At 51.5% G+C, this 18965-nt stretch overlaps 1 protein-coding gene and 2 non-coding genes across 3 annotated transcripts in view; 1 reads left to right on the forward strand and 2 right to left on the reverse strand.

Annotated features, from left to right (window-relative positions):
* LOC119097337 (dynein heavy chain 5, axonemal-like) overlaps nucleotides 1–18965 on the reverse strand; it is a 118530-nt gene that overhangs the window by 28600 nt on the left and 70965 nt on the right.
* TRNAG-CCC (transfer RNA glycine (anticodon CCC)) lies at nucleotides 8500–8570 on the reverse strand. Its single transcript has one exon. It is a non-coding gene; the product is annotated as a tRNA-Gly (tRNA).
* On the forward strand, nucleotides 15362–15433 carry TRNAQ-CUG (transfer RNA glutamine (anticodon CUG)). The gene has a single exon. It is a non-coding gene; the product is annotated as a tRNA-Gln (tRNA).

Raw genomic sequence — 18965 nt, forward strand, 5'->3', positions numbered from 1 at the left:
GGCCCATGCGCAGGAATATTCACAGAACACATAATTAAACAGCAACGGCTTCATGGCCTTACCAGCCGCACTACACGTTTTTGTTTCGCTTAACACTCATAGTTAGCGTTGTTTCAAGCAATTCGCCCTATAGACACGCAAACCTCTGATTTACCTCCGAAAACCTATGACTTGCCAGTTTAGGTAAATATGATAGTACTGTGCGGCAGCCAATGGAGTGCAGCGCCAAAAATTCGGTAGCCCGGAGCACTCATACGTGCATGCTTCTGCATCCTCCCAGTTGGAACCAGCTCTGACCAGCGCGGCCCGCCATCTCACCTGGAAGTTGACGCCTAGCGTGGCTGACGAGAAGTTGATCCTGCGGTTGACGAACTCGTCTGGGTTGGAGCGCTTCATGAAGGCGTCCACCATCACTGTCTTGGCCGAGCCCGGCTCCCCCAGAAGCAGGCAGGGCTGCACACAGCCGGACCCGGGCTCAGATGCCGTTCAGATGTCCGCCCATGACGAACACAGGCTCAGCAGGCCGCCCAGATGCCGGCCGCTTGGTCTCCTCATGTTCTGAACGACCCTTGGCTAATGCGAGCCGGAAGCCCATGCCAAAGTCTCCACTTCTATCGTTAATGTTAACTATCATGTCCTTTGTTAGCTATTTTGCTGCACAGTAACATTTTATACCACTTCGGGCCGTTCATCTTTTCCGATAGCTCGGTTGTATAGAGCGCCTACCTTCCGATCCAACCAACTGTAGAGCCGTGGGTTCGAGTCGCTTAAGGCACTCGATATTTACCCATGAAAGGCACGGCCTGCGGCCGGTGGCAACGGCCACACTAAATGTCAGGTGACATCAGAGGGCAGGTCGGACTGTGTCGAGCACCACAGCACATTAAACTTTCGCCACCGAATTCTGCTGTTGACCTGGAATGTCGCGGTCGCATGACAGGGGTCGCGGCAGCGGGTCACGGACCTACCTTGCCCTGGCCGGCAGCCAGCGCCAGCAGGAACTCGGTGCGCACGTTGTCGACGTTGGGCACCAGGATGGAGGGGAAGTCGGGCGTCGAGTTGTCCGGGTAGTGATAGGCGGTGACACGGCTCCTCCACGGCTGCCAGGTGCCTACGCGTGCAGGCAGAGGGCGCCGGCTGGTACGTACGGACATGCACCTCGAATAGGCACGTGCGGTAAGAGGACGGGAGGTGGGCAGTTGCACTGTGTCGCACTGCTAATCAAAAGCTCGTCCACGCATCCGAGACAATTCTTGAGTATACGTGGCAACACAAAGAAACGCGGGATGCATGGGACAATACGCCTTAAAACACGTCCGCATGCGTTTAAACACATCAATACAACCCCACTTACCACAATCATACGGGATACATTTGAAGTTGGACAGCGATTCACTAATTTACTGGTGGCGTATTTACCCTTGCTTTGTCGGCTTGGTCAGCTTCAGGGCGTACGCATTTTCCGTCTCTAAGTTGTCATATGCCCGGCCAAACCAGATGGTTCTCTTTTTTACCCATTTCAACGATTACACGCGTGGTAAAATCTCAGCTTTCTACCAGACAGCTACGCGAGTAATGACACTGGGAATGGCATCACCGATATGCTACAGTCAGCTCCCTGCCAGGCAGCTACGCGAGTAATGGACCGGCGAGTGGCATCACTGATATGCTACAGCCAGCCCCCTACCAGGCAGCTAATCGGGTAATGGAACGGCGAGTGGCATCACTGATATGCTACAGTCAGCTCCCTGCCAGGCAGCTACGCGAGTAATGGACCGGCGAGTGGCATCACTGATATGCTACAGCCAGCCCCCTACCAGGCAGCTACGCGAGCAATGGCACGGCGAATGGCATCACCGATATGTTATAGCCAGCAACGTCCTGGTATGGTTCTTGCAGCCGCTGCGACTGCGTGCCCGCTGTCAGGGCGCTCCGGCAGCATACATCACTACAGCACTAAAGAGAGCGATGCATTCACACGGATTTGCCTACGACCCTTGACGCACAATCCTTCGCTACACGATCTACACCCTGCATATCTGTATTCAGCATCGTATCTTGAACACGATCTTCTGCATATGCATTTTTTCGATGCTTTTTGTTCACACATTTTTTATTATCATGACCCCAGTTTTTGTTACCCATGATGCCCTTTGCTGGTGATATTTACACCTTGTGATAGTGAAATTTATTATGTCTTCCATGTCATGTTTCGTGTACGGCATTTTGCCATTCAGTCCATTGCCACACACGCTCTTTTCCTACGAGCGCCTGCCGACACCATCCTTGCAGTCTTTTGCCACACGATATTTTGCCTTTCAACCGACACAATACGCCGCAGGGTATCACCGGGCTTCACCACGACAGCGGATGAAATCACAACTAGAATAGCACTCGGCGCGGCCTGTTTTCCCCAAAGCCGCTTACGCACCGGCTTCGTCTATGAAGTAATCGAAGATTGTCTCGCGCCGCTGCGGGTCGGGCAGCTCCCAGCTGGAGAACTGCGTCCGCATCTGGAGCTCCAGCTTGGCGCGGTCTTCATTCTCCAGAAAGGCGCCCACCGACCACATCAGGCAGAAGGTGTACACCCTGTACAATGGAGACGAAACGGATCGCCGAGGTAGTAGCACCGTCACATCCAACACTAGACAGAAACATATTCTGAGGAAGCTAGCTTTCGCAGGGCGGCACAGAATGAGATAGTGGCGTCGCGGCACATCACCAGAACAGGTACCCTTGACACCTCACCTCCTCAGGTGCCCTTGACACCTCATTTCCCCAGGCACCCCTGACACTTAACCTCAGTCGGCACCTCTCTAAATGTCACCATTTCGGACACCACCTAACGGCCTTACTGATTCTATTTTGTTAATCATTTTAATCCAGACCCCTCCTGACTACCCTCCCGCCTGCTCTTGCACTTGCCTCTCCAGGTGCCCACCTGCGGGCGCCACAGCCCCGCCTGCATCCTCCGACCTCACCTCTGCATGTAGCTCTTGAGCGCGTCGCCGGCGCCCTCGTCGGGCGGCGGCGCGTCGGCCGCGCTCGGGCCGCCCTCCGCCGGCGGACAGCCCTCCCAGTCGTCGGTGGCGCCCTGGCGGGCCGTGTCCGGGTCGCCGGCCGGCACGCGCCGCAGCGCCCCACACGACTCCTCCACGTTCTCCGGCAGCATGGCGTTCAGCAGCGTCAGAATCTGCCGGCACGGCGGGGTCATCAGCGCGACGGGTCACGGAGTACAGTAACGAGGTCTTCACGGAGTACGGTGGTGGTCGTCACGGTGCGGTGGTCTTGTCCTGGAAAAGAGCGGTGACGTCACACAATGACGCTGCTCAGGCCTGTGGTGCGTAGCTAAGCTATCCCTAGCGGACAATCACCTTGATTCCAACTTCATCCAAGCAGTAAGTATTTGCCGGTTTCTGCTGCACTAGTGTCTTCAACCGCACGCAGGAGGCGGAAAAGCCTCCACCGCGAAACAGAATCATGCATTTCAGTGCGTCCGCTCACTTACCTGTGTGATGACGTTAACCTCCAACACAGGCATCTTGAAGCGCAGGTTCTGCGTGCTCCATGTAAAGAGGGGCAGAAAAAACTGTTGTTGAAGAGCTCGCGCAGTTCCAGCAGCCAGGCGGCCTTGGGGTCTGGCTTGGTGCGCACCCAAGAGGTGATCACCGGCTTCCAGTCCAGGCCCGAGGAGCTCATGTACACCTGAGGAGCAGCGGGGCCGGCGGAGTCAGCCAGGTCAGCCTGGGGCGCAGGTCGCGCAGAGGCGGCACGGAGCCCGCTCTGGCAAGCAGCTCTACGCCTCTGGCACAAAGCCGCGTTCACAACAAAGGAAGAAAGTGGCAGTACGCATCGCCTTTGAAGATCGAAGTAGCAGTTGTGTGGCTGACGTCCGCGCTGAAGACTACGAGACAGGATGGTATCAGCGTCGGTCCGTACTCGTACTCTAGACATCGGCAGAGCCAACTACGCATATGTCCAAGCATGTGTGTGCCATGCACAGCTGCGCACTGGGCCGACGCACGGGGTCGCGACTCGTGCCACTGCCCAAGACCGTGACGTGCGAAGTCGTGTGAGGGAAAGCGAGCCGTCGTCCACTTTTCAGATGTGGGAAACAGCGCCGCACTACCACAACGCTGTCAACGGAGCTACTGCCATGACTGACCATGCCGTTCCTGGACACGGTGGCCGGCGAGGCGTTGTCGACGTCCTGCGGCTCGAAGATGACCTTGCAGGTGGGCGCCATGGGCAGCCGGTCGCCGTTGGCCAGCGTCAGCGTCCTGTTGTCGTCCAGCACTGAGTTGAGGTTCTCGATCCAGATCGGATCCACGGGTCCGTCCAGCACCAGCCACGTGTACTCACCTGGGACAAGCGAGACGCGTGCGGGGTCCTGTCACGGCCACGGCGAAATGTGACGGAAACAAGGGTTGTGACCAGGTCAATACATGACGACGGGCCCGTTAGCCAGGGGTCATGGCAGAGCCATCCAAGTTGAGCATTAGGGGTGTGTGCGAACGTCAAAGAAGGAAACATCAGCAATTACAAAAAAAGGAACTATGTTATATACAGCCAGGCCTTGCATGATGCGGAGACACAAACGTAATCGAGCCGGGGGACCGCTGCCTTTCACTGGAGACTTAGGACACGTTGGGTGGAAGCGCGTCCGTCCAAGCTCCGACGCCCCGGGGACCCATCGACTTGCCCTTCTTAGCCTTCATAGTGCGGCGCCAGAGGGCGCTAAAGATGCCGTCCGTCCAGTCGTTGGTGGCCACGTCCAGGCGACCGAACATCTGCGCCGCCGTAATCGACTTGGGGTTCATGCGCATCTCCCTGCCGGCGGCGCAGCGGCCTCAGCGGGGAGCGCGCCGCTGCTGCTCCGGCGCCGGTCCAGGTCACACCATCCGACCGCCGCGGCAGCATTTCAGAGTACATTGGCGGACTTAGGTCACAGCTCTAGCCATTCACGCACTGTCAAGTGATGGATCGGTGCGTGTACTCGATAGTCAGAAAGCGAAGCGAGTGAATCAAGGGACGGCTAACCCCGATGAAGAAAGTTCGGGTTTTACGAGATAAAGAGCAGTGTACTTTGTACTCAGCTAATGGTCTGGGTAGGCCGCAGATCAGGCGTCTACATTCAGTTAATGCAGACAAATTCCGCGCCTGGATGGGAGAGGACAAGTCACCGGTCGCACGCTTCTTTGACCTGTGCTGCGCTGCTGACTGCGAGGGCGGCTCACCTGTGCTGCGCCGCTGGCTGCACGGGCAGCTAACCTGTGCTGCGCCACTGGCTGTGAGGTCGGCTAACCTGTGCGCGGAGCCGGTGGCCGTGAACGCCCTCATCAGCACCTGGATGCAGCTGGTCTTGCCGGAGCCGCTCGGTCCCAGTGTCATGATGCCGTGTCGCACCAGCTGCGTCTCGTACAACTGGCGGCGGGAGGATGAGGAAGGCTGGCGGTGAGATGAACATTTTGGGGATAATCACAGTCAACTGTTTTTCATTTTTTGATCAGGAGTCATGGCGGATCCAGGATTTCGTCAAGGGGGAGGGGGAACGCAACAATGTGGCCCCACCAGAATTTTGGTTCCCTCCGTAGGTCTTTGCATTTCGGCCATCACATTTTAAACTTCTTAGTATGCTATTTTTTAAACGGGGAACAATCTTACTGCTGGCAGCCCTGGAAAAATAGGTGTGCTGCGTATGCACATACATGGGTCTTATTCATTTTCTACAGATCCTGGCAAATCCTGTCATTGTGAGGCCAAGTTTATGGGAAAACATGACAAAATAAACTAAAGTTGGCTGATAAATGTCATTCAGTCAAGCACGAACTTGATTCCTGGTTTATTTACAGCTAGCCGGCTGGCCGATGTGATCACTCATGCAAAGTTCTTCCTTCCTTGTTATGAAGTAGTGCAAAATATTCCAGCATTTAAAATATACTAAAAACTTAATGCCCGAGTATAACAGATGTCACAAAATAAAAAAGTAAGTGAAGCACACGACGTAGGCAGCACGTAAAATTACGTGCGACAGCTACAAGTAAAACTTATTGGCGCACATCCGACTGCTGCTCTAAGGACAAGGCCCCAAGGCCAGTAGGGATGGAACCTGAGTTATCATAGGTGCCGCAGGAGGCCAACAAAGAGGCTTCCGTCAACAAGTAAAGTGTCTTCAAAGCAAGTGAGAAGAATCCAAGACCAAGGTGGGGGGTCCCTGAACGAACGGGAGGACCCCGACAAGCTGACAGATAGGGCCCTAGGCAGGGCGCTGGTCCCTCTGAGCAAAGGGGAATTACACAAGACCAGTGTGCGCGAATGAGTGCCCATGCAAAATCAAGAGTATCCGGGCAGATTGTGGAAAGGGCCCGATAGGAGTAAATGATCCTCCATCAAGGGAAATCAAGAAAAATAGCCCTGGATCAATTTAGAGGGCTCCCAAACATTACGTGGCTCGGTGCCTTACCTTATAAGGGCCCCAGCAATAACACAAGGCCCTCCGGACATGTGGAAAGAACCCGAGAGTAATATGAGTGCTTAGGCATGTTAGAAGATAGTGTCCCAATAACAGCGCAGGACCCTACGAACAATGCATAGAGATCAAGGACAACGTAGAAGAGCCTTCCACGTTGCGAACCTTAGCCGAGCCGAGCTGAGCCTTAGCGATCGGACTGATCCAGCAAGTGGAGATATAGGGCTCTGGCAGCAGCGTGACGCCTCTGGACAGCGTAATGAGCTTCAAAATGTCCCCCAAGCACCCCCCTCTCAATCAGCGAATAATTAACTTTGTCTGCTTACAGGCTCTTCACTTTCGCTTGAGTGTTCTTGGTCGTCTGGAGGCCCAAAGACGTCCAATTCTGTTGTGTTTTGTGTTAAAAACTGCGTCCTGTCCGGCAGTCGTGAGCCACCTCGGATCCTATGGAACCCCATGGGTCGCAAGAGGGCATGGTTCTGTGCGCCCCCCCCCCCCCCCCCCCCCCCGGCTGGATCCGCCACTGGTCCGGGCAGTTTGATAGATGTGGATCCGACAAGAGCATAAGGCTCTCCATTCAAGTAAGAAGTACAACACGATGTGGAGGGCCCCAAACGACTGAGTGGGCCGGAGCAGATTAACAGAATCAAAAACCTTCGGAGTCTATGGGTCAAGATTCCCATTCTTGCGACCCGGGTTCGATTCCCGGGCGGCGCACGCTTTTACGCCCGATTCGGGTTTTGCTGTCCTGGGTTGTACCCCCGCATCCACTCGGGCCCGAAACCGTGCAATGGAATTGTGATAACTATGCATAGTAAATATCGAATTAGCCCACGTTATCTTCCATCGAAGCGCGGGAACTACTGCTGACCGGAAGCTGACTGGCCCTTGATTTTCAAGGCCTGACAAGCGCCGTTTACTTTCCCATAGGTAATTACCCTCACACGACCTTCGCAGACGTGTTCAGAAAATCGGAATGACGGCTAAGTTAAAACACATGTGTTAACCCTGGTGCCGATTTGTAATCTTTTGGGAGGGCCACTGTGCCTCTACCCTAAGGTTAATTTGGCCCCTCCCAACGATAAGTTTGGCCTCAACCCTCTGGATTCAAAGTGTAACTGTAACGTTTTAAATGGGAGCTCTAAATTACAGAAACGCCGAAGCAAGTTTCAAAAAATTGTCTCACAGGAAAAAAGCAAAGCACTTGAAAGCTGCAATGATTTGTTCAGTCCAGCACAGCTTACTGAGTCAGAAACACTTGGAGCTCTGCGTTTGTACCGTATTTACCTGGTGCTGCCTGTGTGATTACTGCATACTGCGTGTCTTTTCTTGCGATGTTTATGTGCGTTGTTGATCGTTGATGTTGTTGTTGATGTTGTATTTATGTGCGAATCAACAACGCACATAAATATCGCAAGAAAAGACACGCAGTATGCAGTAATCACACAGGCAGCACCAGGTAAATACGGTACAAACGCAGAGCTCCAAGTGTTTCTGACTCAGTAAGCTGTGCTGGGACTGAACAAATCATTGCAGCTTTCAAGTGCTTTGCTTTTTTCCTGTGAGACAATTTTTGAAACTTGCTTCGGCGTTTCTGTAATTTAGAGCTCCCATTTAAAACGTTACAGTTACACTTTGAATCCAGAGGGTTGAGGCCAAACTTATCGTTGGGAGGGGCCAAATTAACCTTAGGGTAGAGGCACAGTGGCCCTCCCAAAAGATTACAAATCGGCACCAGGGTTAACACATGTGTTTTAACTTAGCTGTCATTCCGATTTTCTGAACACGTCTGCGAAGGTCGTGTGAGGGTAATTACCTATGGGAAAGTAAACGGCGCTTGTCAGGCCTTGAAAGATCAAGGGCCGGTCAGCTTCCAGTCAGCAGTAGTTCCCGCGCTTCGATGGAAAATAACGTGGGCTAATTCGATATTTACTATGCATAGTTATCACAATTCCATTGCACGGTTTCGGGCCCGAGTGGATGCGGGGGTAAAACCCAGGACTGCAAAACCCGAATCGGCCGTAAAAGCGTGCGCCGCCCGGGAATCGAACCCGGGTCGCAAGAATGGGAATCTTGCATGATACCACTACACCAGCGGCGCCGCTACGCAACGCGCGAACAAAGTTCTAACGGTTGCAGTCTGAGAGGAAGCATTATGTCCGAGGAACTGTTCGGAAGGGTAATGCCTATTTAAGATGCTAGGTATTCCACATTTACACAGTTTTAGACGTAAGAAGTTATAAAACGCTCCTGTCGGTCCATTGGTAGACCTTACATGGAGTACTGTTCTCAAGTCTCAAATCACCAGTCCTTCAAGATTCTAGTGGTGTAGCAGATACTAGCGAGGGGTCTAAAGATGAGCACTAAATTGGAAAAGGGCTCCTAAATAGTGAAAATAGTGATAACCAAACCAGACTAAGATCCTATAACACACACGCGAGGTGGGAGTCCAATTTACCCCCCCCCCCCCCTGAAGGTTTTCCTGAATCTCCGAAAGGCATTGCAAATTTTGCATTGCTGCATGTGTAAGGTATTGGAGAACACCTGTGTGCAAGCCAGTGAATGATTGCGTAGTTCAGCGAAAGCCGCTTACAGGCGCTCGCGTTCCCTTCCCCCAGGCGCCCTGTGCGAGGGGCGCGGGCCGCGGGGGCCAGTAGAGGAGGTAGTAACAAGGAGAAAATTCTGAGGTCCGCCGGCGCGACGACGGACGTGCCGGCGGAACGTACTGTGACCAGTGCCTGTGAAGAGTGTCAAATACGGAAGTGGATTTGGACGTACCTTGTGTACCTGTGAGTCGGGGCGAGACATCGGAAAGGCGGAACTTACATGTGCAACTGAACAGCGGTTTTTTGGCTTAAAATTGACGATGATGATCTTGCAAACATGCTGTTACCAATATAACTTTTTCACATACGACTGTTTCAAGGGCATCATCTTATTTCAGGTCAATCGCTCCAATAACCATAATAAAATTCATGCTTGATTCTGCGTCAGCCTCCCACTCCCAAGCTAAGGCATGCTGGACTGAATACGACTCGAAGGATACTCATCGGAAGAGCACGAAGCATCGACTTCATCGACTTCGACTCTAGCCCCCTCGAGCACACTGCAGCTCGTCAACTCCGTGACAGTGGCGTGCAGGGCGTCGGCTCCAGCTTACCACCCCCCCCCCCCTCCCCGCGGCATAATGCTGGCTGGATGAGAGCCCCTGCTCAGAGGTGCAGTTTCGAAAAATCAGTGCCGGACTCAGCAGTGAAAACATATCAAATCTATCCCAACAATACGCTGCAAACAGGTGTGTCTCCGGGTGTGGCGCACTATCCTCGCAAAGTTGGAGAGAGAAAGGGGGGGGGGGCAAGTTGAGAGGGGGCGGGAGCTCTCAAATGAACAGAAAGCTTCAGTTGAATGATACACGTGCTGTACTATTACTGCGTCATAAATTTGTGAATCGACCATTACCTGGATGAGTTTTGAGGGTCCAGGGCGGGTGTGGCACCAGGCCCTGGCGCGCCGTCTCCTCGGCGATGGCCGTCTCCAGGTCCGGGTAACCGGCCTTCTCCAGCGCCATGTTCGGGAACAGGTCGTTGATGAGCGAACAAGAAGAGCGGCTCGTCCTCGTCTGCAACAGTCGGCTCGCTGCACACGTGCACACGCACTGACTGGCACATACTGCGGCCACTTGTTGCGACGCTTCGGGCACCTTTTGATGTGTTCCTCCGCACGCCGCAAAACCGAACCCCGGTTACACCCGTCTGTGCACGGCGACAGTCCTTGTAAGCCGCGTGCAATTGAACTGTGTATGTGTATAAGCGAGCAGACGTAGCAGACTGCCAGACTGAACCCATGACGCACCCAGGCATCGGGTACGGATCCACAATATACGCCTTGAAGTGTCAATGCCAACTACGGACGTGCGTGGTTAGGACTACAGTCGTCACTGAACTGAAAGTCGCATACCGGACCATATAGGGAGCCCAGGAACCGCGTTACATTCCGGCGAGTTGATTGCGTGTATGCTGTGGCTGGACTGCAGACCGATCTAGACCGGGGTAAATAGCACGAATACACCCTGTAAGCGCCAGGTGGCAAGCATGCACTAGTGGCCAGGCGTCAGTCCAGGCGCGGGCTGCTGACTGACTGGACGGTGCCGGTCCACGGCTCTGAGCAGGTCACATCAAAAACTAGATCGATAGGTCCTGTCCTTCTAATCCCCCCGTGAAAGAACCATGCATTGTTATGGCTTGCGAACATTTTCGCCCAGGTAGATGCGGGTTGCAAGACAGGGTTTACTAACATTTGGTACACATTCCGACCTGTGGACCAGTCACGAGCGACTCGGACATGCGTGCACGCGTGTGACAGCCGTGCTCAAGGTCACCGCCACCGACCGATTAGCTTGGAGAGATTCATGTCGCGAAGCAACGCGCATGACAATCGTCGACTCGGAGTCTTTGGAGTTCTTCCGCTTGGAAGCGCCCAGAGTTCTCAGCACTGACAGGATGTTTCGCAGCCCGAAATCATAGTGCACCATGTGACGTCATAAAGGGACATCACACCGTCAGCCGTGTCACCAGATGATCGCATCAGTATCTCACATTAACACACAGGGAAGGACGCATACAGTTCAACACGCGCCGGGTGGCCTATTGCTATATCCTTCGCTCGGGGGGGTGTCAATTTGACCCCGTTGAGATCTCAGAAACTAGAGACCTAGAGACACAAAGTTCACAGGAGTGTATTTGCCTGTAAGTAAACTTATTCAGGTCAAACTTTGAGGCTCCTAGGTCATGACCTTTAGGTCAAACCAGGCCAAACAAGGTCAAACTGCAGGTTAGTCTCCAAAATACCCCCAGAACATAATGCATGTCACAAGCAAAAAGTCACACGGTCATTTAAGATCAGTGACCTTTCTTCGACATGTTGAAGGTCATGGTGACCAAAATAATAAAAGACTGCTTTGAATTTTACATATAAATAAGCGACAAAGATCACGCTATGCGGTGTGTTCCCGAAAACGAAAGTGTCCACCAGGGTCATCTTGGGGCCAGTAACCTGTTCTAACCTTTAAAAAGTTCATGAAGACGTAAAATGCGGTTCTTGTTATCAATAAATTAAAAATTACTGCCAAAAACTAACCATTGACAGCAGGCCTTGGAGTAAAAAAAACAGGTGTGTTTTGACCCTTGGTCTGACGTTCATACCTGCACCTAGGTCAATGGACTTTGTTCGTTCAATATTGTGTTTCCTAGAAAAGTATCTCAGAGACGCATGACTTTGTCTTTACGCTCCGTTGCTTGTATCAGATTGAAAGATTCCCTAGAAAATGACTTCGCTGAATCCATGGACTGAATTTTGACCTACCGTAGGTCAGGGACCTTACAAGGTAACACATACATTCTGGATACCAAACGATCCGCTATTCAATTTGCTACACATCTTGCAAAGTTTGGCGCGACTACACCGCGCCGTTCGGAAAACCACTCCAGAAAAAATTCAAAGGAGTCAATTTGACCGCCACACCCGAGCACTTGTTAACGAAATGACTAAAACGAGATATTTGTATATACCCGCCTGTGCATGAGGGTTCGGCTATGTTTACCCGGGTCCAAAAAATGTTGTTCGAACTAGCATGCATGTCTGTGTATTAGTATCTACACAGCGTTCTGACCAGCTCACTCTCCGGTCGTCGTCAGGTGTTGTAAGACCTGGTGGCTCAAAGGTGCTGAGTTACACTGTCGTTGAGCTGTGATATTTATCGATTCCCTTTCAGGACTCAATAACACCTGGAAGCGACCAAGAACGTGCTGGCCGAAATGCTGTGTAGATACCAACAAGATGGATTTAATGCCGTTGGATGCAGCACTGTTTATGGACGCTCCAACCTGTCACCTAATATATGGGTTACCCACAGGCATCTCGCCAAACGCGATCTTTAATGACAGGCGCGTGTGTCATAGCCTTGTAAAAAAGGTACTTGGATTCGTGAGAAGAACGACCAATGCAGCTATGTTCTGGTTTCGGACTCCGTGGAGTTCAGGTTGCAGCCTGGACGTAAAGCCGTCCTGCTGCAGCGGGAAAGCCAGCGCGTGCTGGCTGTAGCCCATGCCTCGCCCACAACTTGTGCCTGCTTCTCATATAAAACGAATTATATATATATATATATATATATATATATATATATATATATATATAGATGCGCATTATCTCTATATAATCATGACTAAAACAAGCTTATCGTACCTGCTTCGTCAACTGCTCCTCACAGAGTTTGTACAGTGTGAAGAACTTCCTGGCCAGCGTGATATTCTCGAGGAAGCCGCAGGAGGCCAGCTTGACGCGGATGATGATCTGCCGGTCGGGCACCATCATGGCCACGTTGCGGAACTGGATCTTGAGGTTCTCCGGCAGTTCCTGGCGGCCGGCGTAGCTCGGGTTCTGTCGACCAGGTGGGCGGGTGGCGTGTTGTTAGCCCACGGCCCAAATTTCCTTACAATAGCGGGAGACCCACACACATATGCTGGGTATGTAATCAAACCCACTCGCAAAGAGCCACAGTTAATCGTGAAATAGCATTGCCAGTTTTCTGTATCAGGTAGACATGAGGTCGCTCAAGGTCATGAGAGCATGAGCTTACTGGAGTGGCGCGGGCAGGCGCGGGACTGCACGCGGGTCAATGGAAGCCACACCCGTGGATCGACGGTTCAAGCAAAAATAGCTCCCAGCGCACCAGTCAGCTCATTGGTGCATTTGCGATATGTGCACGCTTCGAAAGCGGCACAGAGAGCGGTCCCAAGAGCGGTCCCGGGGGCGGTCTCGAGGCGGTCCCGAGGCGGTCCCGAGAGCGGGCCCAAGAGGGGTGTCAGCGCATGGTCAGACCCGACTGGTGACCACGCACCATGGTGAGGAAGATGCCAAACTCGGCGTTGAGGCTGATCTCGTCGCCGTCGGTGAAGATGAAGTACTTCTTGTGCTCCTTCTTGGCACCGAGGATAACGGCCACCTGCTGCGCGGCCACCGACAGCACCGGCAGTTGGATCCGGTTGAACTCGTCGAAGCACCCCCACGAACCCGACTGGCACAGGCCTGCTCGGTGTCCGCAGGGAGAGGCATGTCAAGGCCGCGATCGCTGGGTTAGGTGATCTGTGGACTTGTGCTCAATGCGCTCAAAGTGGTGTGCACATGACAGATGATTATCATCATGTTAAAGCATTTGAAAACGACTGTCACGACCCAAACCGGCCATTCCCCGGCCTGGCTTCCATTCTCTAGCACCATCTCGTCTTCTTCCCCCGGCTCTTGGGCGAGTCTCGGGCCATGCGGCCGGCCGTTCGACCACCGCTGGCTCGTGGCGACATTTGCTGCAGTCCTCCAACTAATCTCTTCCAAAAAGGTGGCTGGGTCATTGGGCGACATCGCAGAGCGTGCTGTGTGTCCGCGCTCGGCGACAATTGTCACCGCGTGCCGACCGCAGTCGAGCGGGCTGCCGGCTCGCTCCCGCCGAGGGAACTCCACTGCGTCTCGGTAAGCGTTCTGTTTTCGGGTTCGGGAACCTTTCTATGAGCATTTCCCTCATGACTCGAGGGCCGGTTCTTACGTTGCAGAAGCCTTACGGGCATCTTACGGGGCCAGGCCCCCCTGGCTACACCGCTATTGTTGACCTCGTCATCAGCATATAAAGACCACAACTCCACTGGAGTTGTGGTCACCGGTGCCGGCGCACCGGCGCACCAATGACTGGTGCGCCGGTGATACGCCAATGACTAGTGCGGGCATTATCTATCAAATGTAGTGTTCCACGTTGACCTTTTGATGTCGGTGGGCACTAGGCCCTGTTCACAATCACAACCCGATTCAGAGTACGTCCTTGAGTTATGTTTTGTTGGCAGGTGTTGTTCTACACCCAGAAAGCTTCTGCAACACCATGTTTCCATTCAGACTGTATGATCTGAACTATAGGTTTGTCTGTCGATTCCAGGATTTGAGACCGGGCGCCGTTCAAAATCTTCAACACCAGGCTCTACCTACACCGTATTTTCGTAGCCCTTTTGGGCCAATTGGTGGTAGGTTGTTAACCATCATCACTTGCACACGAAACAAAACACCACAGGGAGAGTAAGTCTGCAACATATCCCTATAGGTTGGCAGTGGTCTGAGTTTTTCTAAGCTAACTGGGCACGTCTTCGAGACAGAAGCATTCTTAACAAGCTGCCATGCATCGTATTATATCTGAGTGCAAAATCAAACACAAGCGCGGCATGGGTCGAACTAGTGCAATGTCTGAAATGGGCTCATTGAGCAGCTACATAACCGGAACGCAGAACATGGTCAACGAGCTCTAAACAGTCGGCGTGATCATTCCAACGCCATTTTTCTAGTGCCTGCTTTCACTGATTTTGATAAATGTGCAATGTCAGTGTTTTTGTGGCGGCTCTCCCATGTGAAACCCATACGTTGATCAAGCGAAGTCAACGCTTCCTTTCATTAGGGTCGTAGATGTTATCGTTGAGCTTTTTCCCGGGGTTCTTATGCATGCGGGTTTGTTTTAATGCGTTGGCCTACGCTCACATTTGCCGAAAATACTCTGGGCATAGCAGTTGTCGATCTAGTGGTATTAGATATCTATGCTCTTGCGCCGAGGCGCTCGGGGTTACACTAGCGCCATCTTTAAACGAAGTGTTTCCCATGGTGCGACATCTAGCAAAAACTTTCGCGATTGACATGAACAAATGAAAATGATGCTTGTGATGCTAGCATAGGTCAGAAATATATTGATGCTTTAATCTAAGTGGTATGAAAGTCCAATGCTTATGTAATCATCCTTTCAATTGGCAGCAACAATCATGATATTCTATACACAAATTATCCATTACTTGCACAGATCGTTGCCCATCTGGCCCCGTGGTGTAACGGTTAGCACTCAGGACTCTGAATCCTGCGATCCGAGTTCAAATCTCGGCGGGACCTGCCGTTTTCCTTAATTTGGAAATACATTTTCGGAATTGCTCTACTCACTCCGCCGCCAACCGTCATATGCCATATGTCCCGTACATTCGTCGAATGCATACCTGGCCACTTCGCGAGTCCTAACCCACAACAAAATATAGCTGCGCATGCCCATTCGCGCTATGCCGTAAAGATACAGGATCCCATTGGGAACTAGTAAGGATTGGAGCGCGACAAGGTTCGGTGTTGGGCGCTTTGCTCCTTAATGTGTTTGTGAATGATAACCATATAGTGTGATAGTAAGGTGCTAACATTTTCTGACCATATTAGATTAGTAGGGATGTCGACGAATACCGATTCGGTGAACCAAATTCAATCTGACTTGAAGAAAGAAGTGTACTGGGTTTCTCTGTGGCAGATGTCATTCCAGTATGAAAGGTGTAAGACGATGTGTTTGGGTAGCTTTGGCAGTGATGACATTAGCTTTAAAATGGGAGGTCGGAAGGTAGACCGGACCTGGGAAGAAAAGAACTAAGGAGTCATAATTTCTAGGGTTTTAAAGGTTGAAAATCGATGTGGGATTGCTAGGAGAAAGGCGCTTCGGATGCAGGGACTTATTAACAGGAATGCCCATTGTAAGAATAGGAATGTTATCAAAAAGCTGTGCTTAGCTTATACCGGACCACACCTAGAGTATTGTGCACAGGCTTGGTCCCCATGCTTTAAAAAAGATGTAGATAGGCTGGAAAGAATATAGCGAAAAGCAGCGAGGATGATGGGTGGGATCGGCGACTTACAATAGAAGGATAGGCCTAGGGCCTTGGATTTGTATTTGCTAAAATATCGTAGACTTAGAGGGGATCTGATAGAGCATTCAGGATCATGAAGATCTACAAAGATCTAAGACAAGGAAGACCTACAAAGAGCACTACAAATTAGGCCGAGTCTTTGGGGAAACCAATTTCATTTAGCAAAAGGTAAGAGCGGAGCTGTGAAGAGGCAGATATCATTAAATCAAAGAGTAGTGAATCGTTGCAATGGGCTGTCAAAGGAAGTTGTACGAAGTTCCTCTTTAGCAACATCTAAAAACCGTTTGGACAAGTTCTATCGGTCTAAAGGTTTCATTTCTAGCTAAAGTCATGCAGGTCAGGTGGTAATCTGAGTCTCGAGAATGTGCGCGGAACCTGGGGTACGCAAACCTCGAACGTGTGTGGCTCTTTGTTGGCCGGATGTGTCTATGTCTTTATGTTCGCAACTGTGTCTCATGTCATACGCGTATTTCACACAAGGCAGAGAAGGCGAACAGGTTTACAAATCACGATAGAACATTCATGGGAATATACACGTTAGCTGGAGGACACGACACCTCGGAGATGTGCAAAACATTTTTGCCATTTCTGACCATATGTCTATGCGCATTCCACACGAAACTGTGCAGGCGAGCAAGTCTACAAAACATGACAGAATTTTAATGGGGATATGAACGGCGGCTGAAGGACACAACCCGTAGATTTGTGCTAATGGTGTGTTTGTTTCGTCGAACACTTGCTGTGAAGGGCTGTTACTGGCGCCACCCATTAAAAACCCGTGTTCAGCTCATTCTATGTACAACATCACTAGAATCATCATCATCGATCATCATCAATCATCCTATTCTTACATGGGCACATGACCACTGATGCTGACGGAGGTGGCGGAGGCCATAGAGGAAGGGGGAGGGGATAGTGGGGCTGAGGATCACATAGTCTGCAATTTGACTAGAATATGCTTTTCTTATTCCAGCATTGATCGTAGCATGGACTTAAGGGCATCTTCCCCCTTAAAAACACTTTCCGCTTATGCAGCCTCCATGCTCTATTTGCCCATTACCCATTTGCCCATGGCTACTTGTCTACAATCACGAGACGAAGGTATGCTGATTTTTGTAGGGCATTCGAGATCTCTGAATCCCAATGGGCTCAAACATAAATGACCGGGTTCAGTGATACCTTATATCCTATAATGATATGTGTCGGGTGTAGCAGTTACCACAGGTGTAGTAACATAGACATGCAGCCAGTCTAAACGGAAAGTGCTTAAGAGAGGGAAGAGACCCGGAAGTGCCTTTTTGCGATCAAGAACCCCATTCTGGATATGCTGGAGGTACGTATGTGCTCTCAGCTTGGCCTGATTCACCATTTTTAATAACGCGGACTGATAGAGGATCAGCGAGACCCCTTGCCACTTCCAAACCAAGAAAGACAGAGTCTCGCGGGAAAAAACGGTTTATTGTTAACAACGTAATCTCGCGATTGGTAAGACATTTAATGTTGCCAGGTCAATAACTGACAACGTTATATCGAGCCGAAAATATTTTTTAAACAGCACGTTTCAGCTTCCCATGTTAACATTCTTGAAACTAAACAGGCGTGCTCACTGTTAGGTTCTGAGCACATTGATATGTTTTGTTGAGTTTCGGGCATACCTCTATGATGCTGACTCTGTTAATGCGACAGCGTCGGCCCGCCGCGCGCGATCGGCCAACTCGTCAGCTGCCGTCCACCGTCCGCGTCGGCCGTGGTTCGCCGTGCAGTGTTTCCCAAAACTGTCTCTTTTCGGAAACCAGAAAAGCTAGAGACGTGTTTCGTCTGTCAAAGCACGCTCAATGAATGTCCATAAACTGCCGAAAATTTGGGCGCGATTGTACAAAATACCGGACAGATACCCCAGCAGTGTTTAGATATGGACCAAATTAACCATTTTAACTACTCCCTAAAAGGTCGAGGGTAAAATATGTGCTTGCGAAACCGATGCCGGCCTACCTTTGTAGATGCGTCCCAGGCCACGGAAGTCCATCTGGTCGGAGCAATTGAACACCACCACGTACTTGCCAAGCGTCTTGCCCATGTCCTTAACGGTCTCCGTTTTACCGTGCCGGCCGGCCCGTTGGGGCAGCGCCCATGGACATGGCAGCGCCTGGGCCAACGTTATGTAGCACCTGAGATAGGGAGAGCGCAGTCATCTCTCAGGCTATCTATTTGTCATAGCTGATTTTTTCAGTGGAATTCTTCGGCAGTCTCTTGCCACCCATACATGTGTTACGCAACGTTGTATTTACTAAGCTTTGTGTTTCGTCACTAATCACGACAGAAGGCAGGTGGAATATATGGACAATGTTCTACGTTTTTCGTTTCTAAGTTGTCAGCGTCAGTTAGCGTCCTCAGCAGTGATTTAGTCTATTTAGCCCACAGACCGGGTAGCAATGGACATTGCCCACATCTGACAGCAAATGGACTCATAAGACAAAAACACCGCAACTTGCAGGAATAATTTAGCACAGTCAGAACGGCTGAGATCTGGCGCACGAGCGTCTGCCGCCGCTGCCGGCCGCAGCTGGACTGACCGTCAGTCAGAGGTGTGATCACCAGGCGCTCGGTGCAGCCCAGGAACTCGTCTGGTACACGAAATGCACGTCCGTGATGGAGATGCGCGTCTGGTCCAGGTCGTCTTTGAAGTAGAAGCGGCATTGCTTCAGCCACTCGAAGTCAGTGACGGCCTTCACCTGCAGCCGGCA

Source organism: Pollicipes pollicipes, unplaced genomic scaffold (assembly GCF_011947565.3).
Source record: "Pollicipes pollicipes isolate AB1234 unplaced genomic scaffold, Ppol_2.1 Scaffold_4295;HRSCAF=5057_pilon_pilon_pilon, whole genome shotgun sequence".
Taxonomy (NCBI): domain Eukaryota; kingdom Metazoa; phylum Arthropoda; class Thecostraca; order Pollicipedomorpha; family Pollicipedidae; genus Pollicipes; species Pollicipes pollicipes.